The sequence below is a fragment of the Microtus ochrogaster genome, unplaced genomic scaffold (genome assembly GCF_000317375.1).
Source record: "Microtus ochrogaster isolate Prairie Vole_2 unplaced genomic scaffold, MicOch1.0 UNK99, whole genome shotgun sequence".
NCBI classification, from domain to species: domain Eukaryota; kingdom Metazoa; phylum Chordata; class Mammalia; order Rodentia; family Cricetidae; genus Microtus; species Microtus ochrogaster.
This window is the reverse complement of record NW_004949197.1, coordinates 1,077,697-1,084,932: the sequence shown is the minus strand read 5'-3', so window position 1 is coordinate 1,084,932 and position 7,236 is coordinate 1,077,697.

The window sequence follows — 7,236 nt, the reverse complement described above, 5'->3', positions numbered from 1 at the left end:
TGCTCAGTCTAGGGGTCCACGGGATGGCACTGCCCACTGTGCTGGAGAGTCTTCTGACCTCGTCTAGATCCCTACAGACGTGCTTAGCATTGTTTCCACGGTGATTCTTCTGAAATGATCAGGCCCCTCCCCTTCTCCCTGAATCTGTCTCCTCTTAGCATCGTGTCTGAGTTAGGGTTTCTATTGCTGCGAAAAGACACCATGACCACAGCAACTCTTATACTCCTTTCATTGAAGTGGCAGCTTACAGGGTCAGACCAATATCATCATGGCAGGGAGCATGGAAGCATGCAGGTCGACATGGTACCAGTTACATCTTGACCAGAAGGCAACAGGAAGTGTCTGTGACACTGGGTAGTATCTTGAGCATGTAAGAGACCTCAAAGCCCACCTCCACAGTGACACACTTCCTCCAACAAGACCACACTTACTCTAACAAGCCCATGCCTCCTAATAGTGCAACTCCCTGTGAGATTATGGGGGCCAATTACATTTAATCCACCACACATAATCCATGCAGTTCCAGAGCCTCTAGGAAGACTGAAGTTGGCGAGGAAGGGAAGAAAACATAGAAAGAAAAGTAGGAACTAAAGCACTGGGCTGGGAGATGAAAAAAAAATAGTACTAGGAAGTCAGGAATATGAGGGAATAAAGAAGGACGCTTGTGTCTGTGCTCAGCCCCTAGCTATTCACCAAGTCCAGACCCCCTAATAAGGACCCTTTGGGGCAACCATTGTATCAGGGTCCCTGATATGAGGGGTGGAAAAGGCCATGTAGTCTGTCTTTCAACACTGTAATAGAAGACTTGAAGATGCATAATTTTATGAAGAAAGGAGATTTACTTAGCTTGCAATTGCGGATGCTGCCAATACAAGATGATAAAGTCCTGTTAGTTCACCCCCGGTGATGGTATAATGGCAGATGTACATGATAGCACCGCAAACAAACCAGAGCACACATGGGAGCAAGAAGTGACATCATCAGACAGGCAGTCGGGGGAGCGAGAGCCAAGCGTGTTCCTCATGTAACTACCTTTTCATAAACACTCTGGGTTCCCAGAAGAATAACTTGAAGCCCTTCCAACATTCCCCCAGTGACGGTTTAGGTGTGGTCTCTGTGGGACCACTTCTCACACATCTCAAGCCCGTGCAATTAACTACTATAGGTAAAAGCAGCCAGCCTGACCCCTTCCAAGGTCCTCCTTAATCATGCCTAGTTCAGCCGGGCGGTGGTGGTGCACGCCTTTAATCCCAGCACTCGGGAGGCAGAGGCAGGCAGATCTCTGTGAGTTCGAGACCAGACTGGTCTACAGAGCTAGTTCCAGGACAGGCTCCAAAGCCACAGAGAAACCCTGTGTCGAAAAAAAAAAATCATGCCTAGTTCAGAGACTGACTCCATAACCATGTTTGGCAATCTCCCGAAGCAAATTCCCAAACAGATTGCTAAAAGAGTTCCCCTCCCTGGATGGTCTCTCTTACCCCAGAGTGACTGGGAGCTTCAGAGGCCATCTTAGTCAGGGTTTCTACTGCTGTGAAGAGACACCAAGACAGCAGCAACTCTTATAAAAGAAAACATTTAATGAGGTGGCTTACAGTTTCAGAGGTTTAGTCCATTATCATCATGGTGGAACGTGGTGCTAGAGAGGAAGCTAAGAGTTCTACATCTTACAGGCAACAGGAAGTAAGCTGACTCACTGTACGTGGCTTGAGCATATGTGAGACTTCAAACCCCGCCTCCACAGTGGCGCACTTCCTTCAGTGAGACCTAGAGCCACTCCCTTTGGGGACCATTTTCTCTCACATCACTGTATTCTACTCCCTGGCCCCCGAAGACTTGTAGCCATGTCATAATGCAAATGTATTCAGTCCAGGGAGTGTTTGTCACTGACTCTGGATTCAGAGCCAGAGCGCTCCGGGATTGTGCTAGGGCTACGGATCTGCTGAGGCGCGAGTCTCTCACCGTAACCTGGCAACCCTTCTGACATCAGATCCCAGTCCTCCGACACGTTGGTCCAGCCGGGTCTGAACCACTGCTATTTCCTTCCTCCTTTCCATCCACCTCTTGGCTTCAGTCCTTTTGCAAGACCACACAGCCATCATCCAGACCTCCCACTCCATGTGCTTTCGGTTTGGAGCTGACTTTGCCCCTTCCACATCCTCTCTAGGAAGTGGCTGGGCCTCCGGGATAACAACCGAACCACTGAGTATTGGTGACACATAAACTTATACTCGCCAGCTGCTAGTCAGTTCTCAGTGGCAGCTGGGATTATCTTATCCCATATAGACTTTTTAAGATTCGTTTTTATTTCTTATTTATATGTCTGTATCTGTGTGCCTATATGCCACATATGTGCGGGTACCGGCAGAAACCAGAAGAGGGTGCTAGATCCCCTAGAGCTGGAGTTACAGGCAGTTATGAGCTGCCTGATTTGGGTGCTGATAGCCAACCTGGAAGAGCAACAAGCTCTCTTGACTGCTGGACCACGTCTCCAGTGCCTGCATATAGATTTATTAGGTGACACTGTGTGCTGCACATCTTTCCACACTTGGGACACCCCAGAGAACCAAGCTGATAAAGCTCCCTGCTTCGCACACTTCATCCAAACCTTCCTCCAATAATCAGCTCCGTCCCTCGCTGTACTAAATCTTGCTTCCACCTTTACCTCTTCCGCTTCCTGCTCCTGAAGAGCCGCACGTGGGCTGCCCATTACACGGACAAATTTGAAGTCACCAGAGGGAACCTTTTCAACAGGAGCTTACGGGGCCCTTGCATGCCACCCTTGGCAATGGCAGCCCCCAGAGCAAGGACTGGTGCTCACTTCCCCCATGTCAGCACTTCTTACACCACACTAGAACTCAATTATCTTAATTAAGCTTAATTGTGGCTTAATTATCTGTTGCTCAAAACTGGCCCATCATAAAACCACCAGGCCTGCAGGGGTACAATAAGGTTGCTTCTGGAACCTTCCCTAGCTAGACACAGTAGATTTCTCTCCTTCTCGTCATCCTATAATTTTAAAAGAGCAGGTTTGTCCCGCTCTTGAGAGGAAAAGACAATGGGGTTTTTCCCAGTGCTGCCGCAAATACAAATCCTTATTCTCTTAATCTATGAGCATTTATTCATTTGTGAGTCTTCATGTGATGAAAATATATTTCATATATCTGAATAGAATCCTCTGTTCAGATTTGATCCAACCCTTCAGACTTCAGGTAAGCCTCATGGATTGTCTGGCAATTCTAGCGGTTCTGATGAGCCGAATCCCTTGTCCATTCTGTCCTCACACGGTTTATCCATGGGATGGCTGTAGCATTGCACCGTGTCATGCTGGCCTCCAGGGTTACCCTCTCTAGCCTGTCTGACGTCTGACCCCACAGGTGCTTGGCCTCCATCTTCAACAAGCGTGCAGCCAGTACTCTCAGCCTTTATCCGGTCTGCAGTCTGGTCAGCAGGCTGCTGAAGGCCAACTCACACCCATGATGAAGACATAGTGGTGTATTTGGGGCTGGCTCACCACCTGTCTCTCACAGCACAGTGCAAAGTATAGTACAGGTCCATGAGTGTCACCCAAAAGAGCCACACGGCTTCGCAGATGACAGGCACAGACAGACTAATTACAGCAGGAGTCGGGTCTACAAAATTAACCTGTGTAAAGAAATGAGAACTTGACTGCTCCAAGGTATGTCTGAGGAGAAGGCTTTTGTTGTGGAGGACGGAGAAGTCAGCCAGAGGTATCTATCTGGAAGGGTCCAGAATGAACATGGCCAGCAGAAGAGACAAAACCATGAGGGGGTATGGAGTGAGAGAGAAAAGAGAAGGGATCCGGAGCCAACGGCAGAGGACCAATAGAACAAAGAGAGGAGGGAGGGGAACAAGAGAGCACTGGGCTGAAATGACTGGGTTCTATAGGAAGAAGCGAAGCTGGGGGAAGGGAAGCAAAGTCCGGAGGCTGGAGAGGTTTTGGGTAGGGATGAGAAGGGTTGAGAGGAGCGGGCCTCTGTAACCTGTACTTGTGTTACTGGGAAAGCCTGGAGGCCAGAGTCCTCCTTGACATGTTAGTAGGCTTCTCAGTTAGCTATCTGTCCTTAGTCTCCTTAGGCCCTAACACTGTAGTCCTGCAGAGAGAGAGAGAGAGAGAGAGAGAGAGAGAGAGAGAGAGAGAGAGAGAACACGTGTGTCTGGATATAGGTACCCAAGAAGTATAAGAGCCCCCTGGATCTGGAGTTAGAGGTGGCTGTGGGAGCTGGGAATGGGGAATTGAACTCATGTCCTAGGCAAGAGCAGGGTGGGCTCCAATGACTGAGCCGTCTCCTAATCCCCTGAATTTCCTTTCTCTAAAGAAGACTTTCTCACGTTTATTATTCATGTTTGTTCATGCACGCTGGTGTGCACTGATCAGAGGACAGCTTGTGGGAGCTGTTTCTCTCCTCCCCGTTCTGCTATCAGAGGTCTAGTTCTAGCCAGTGGGCTTGGTAGCAAGCACCTCTGTCAGTAGACCCGGCTCACCAATCTAAAATATCTTAAATGTAAAATTAAGCAGAAAAGAAAATGACTGTGCTGGTTGTTGTCATCAGCCCGACACAAGGTTCCTCAACGGAGAAGCCACCTCCAACAGATGCCTGTAGACAAATCTGTGTGACTGAGGCGGTGGGAGGGCCTAGCCCACTGTGGGGGGTGCCGCCCCTAAGCAAGTTGGTTATGTATTGTGCAAGAAAGCAGGAAAAAAATATCTTGAACATATGTAAGTCAATTCGTAACAAGTGGTGCATAATTGTCATTCTTCTTGTAAGAAAGGACCCTCCTTCTCAAAAGCAGTCTTAGCCGCCTCCTCCTGTGATTTGAACCCCTGCCCAAAGGTGCGTGTACTGGAAACGTCGTTCATCACGCGTCAGAGTGGGAAGGTAGAACCTGGTGGGAGATGTGGTGGATTAATGACTTTCTTTGGGAATTCATCCCTTGTCTCTTTTAGACACATTCAGCTGACCTTCCATGTTCTGCTGGGTGTTGAAAAAACCCAAGAGTCTTACCAAAAGTCAAGCAGAGCCATTGTCATGCTATTAGTTGCCCCGGTCACCAGAACCATGGACAAAAATAAGCCTCTACTCATTATAGAAAGTACCCAGTCTCAGGAACTCTGTTATTGAAACAGAAAACAGACTAGTATTTTTTTTTTAAATCAAGAGGCAATTAGACTGCATCTTGCTTAATTTTGTGTTATTCTGGGGTTGATCAGTTCTATAAACTGGTATTTCTTGAATTTGCCTGCTCATGGAGTCAGAAAAACTAATTTGAACCTAAGGACATTCTTAAGTTTTTCTATTCAGAAAGTATCCCAAGGTTAGAATTATGACAAAGCAATCAAATGAAACCTATAGTCAGACACAAACTGAATCTTTCTGGGTGGTTCTTTTTTTATCTATTGTTGTAAACAGCTCAGGGAAGAAGTAAAATCTGGGTGAACCTAACTAAAAATTCCCAGAAGTTCTAAGCAGACCCCTTGGGGTCCTCTGGAACATACGTAAAGGAGCAGCTGAAGACAGGGTCTCCATTCCCATCCTTGGACCACATGGCACAAGGCCATCCTGGACAGCTGCTTCCAGTGGGTGAGGGACTGTCATTGTTTAGATCTTAAACACTTACCAGAGGCCCCCCAAGCTGAATACTTGGTCCCTAGTGTGGCAATATTCAGACGGAGGGCCTTTGGAAGACATCTGAGCCATGGGAAATCTGATGGGAGGTGAGCCTGTCGTAAGAATTAGGTCATTGGAGGTGATTCCCCCTCTCTTCTGTGACCCCATTCTTGGTTATCAACTTGGCTACATCTAGAACTAGTTAAAAATCCAATCTGCTGGGCACACCTGGGGGGGGTTAGTTAACTGAATCGCTTAGGTGAGAGTGACCAACCTTAAATCCAAATCAGTTGGCCAAACCTTCTCGTGCGCCTCTAGAAAGGACAAGGAAGAAAGAGGCTTTTGCTCTTGGCCTTCCTGCCCTCACTTTTGGTGACAAGTTCATTCCTTCGTTGGCTGAGGATGCAGCTTGCTTGTGGGTTACTGCCTGGGTGATCAGTGTGAGGCCTGGGACCTGATGTCACCCCCAGCATGTGTGTGTGAGATTGATAGAAAAAAAAAAAAAAAAAAAAGGCCTTTTCACTAGGATTCCCATTGGCCCTATCGGAAAGACCTTCGGACAGGGAGCATTTGAGCTCTCCACTCAAAGTTAATGTTTACTTTCTGAAGGGCTGGACAAGACATGTCAAAGACAAGCATGTGGTTACCAGAAGAAATAAATTTTGATGGTTCACTTTCCAAGGGGGCCTCTAGTCAGCTTAGGCCCAGCAACCACCGAACAAGAAAGAAAGAAAGAAAGAAAGAAAGAAAGAAAGAAAGAAAGAAAGAAAGAAAGAAAGAAAGAAAGAAAGAAAGAGAAAACCACTAATAATGCCTGCCAGCCTCACTATTTTCCCAGCACAACACTGAAATCCAGATGCTGCAAAGTTAGCCCCATCCACCCAAAGTAGAAATGTTCAGTATAAAATTACAAACAACCAATTTTGCCTACAAAATCGTGCTCCCAGCGAGCTTTGGAATAAACAGGACATAAAATGTAGAGACAATGTTGAGAAAAGGGCACACAGGAAGGGCAGAGAGAACAAGCCCCTATAACAGGTAAGACATACCCTCCTGATTACTCGGAGATTGGGGGAGCCTTAAAACCTGTTCTCTGTGTTCAGACACCAGCGGTTCCCAAAGGACCGAGTCTCAGGTGCTCACAGTTACCAAGTGACAAAGCAGTTTTGTTTCTCTGGGCAACAGGCCCAGGATTTGGTTAAATAGCCAATTTCGAAATTCAAACGGAATTAATGTTACCTGCTGATCTTCGCAACCCACCCATCTCCAATGACCTGGTCCCAGGCAGGACTCAAGAAAGAGTGTTTTACCCCAGGGGCTGCTTCTGTTTGCAGAGAGTGAAATTCTACCCTTTGGGGATTTGAGCAAGCAAAACCTTTTCATGGCTCCTTACAGATCTGTGGTTCAAACTTAGGACTCGGAAACCTTCCATTTATTTCTCTATGCAACTTGACAAGAAACCCAGACCAAAAAGCAAATAAAAAAAGAAAGGAGGAGGAAAATTGACCCCTTACTGTTCTTACTGAGGCCCGGCTGTACCGCTGTACCCTGTTCTTACTGTGGCCCGGCTGCACCGCTGTACCCTGTTCTTACTGCAGACCGGCTGTAC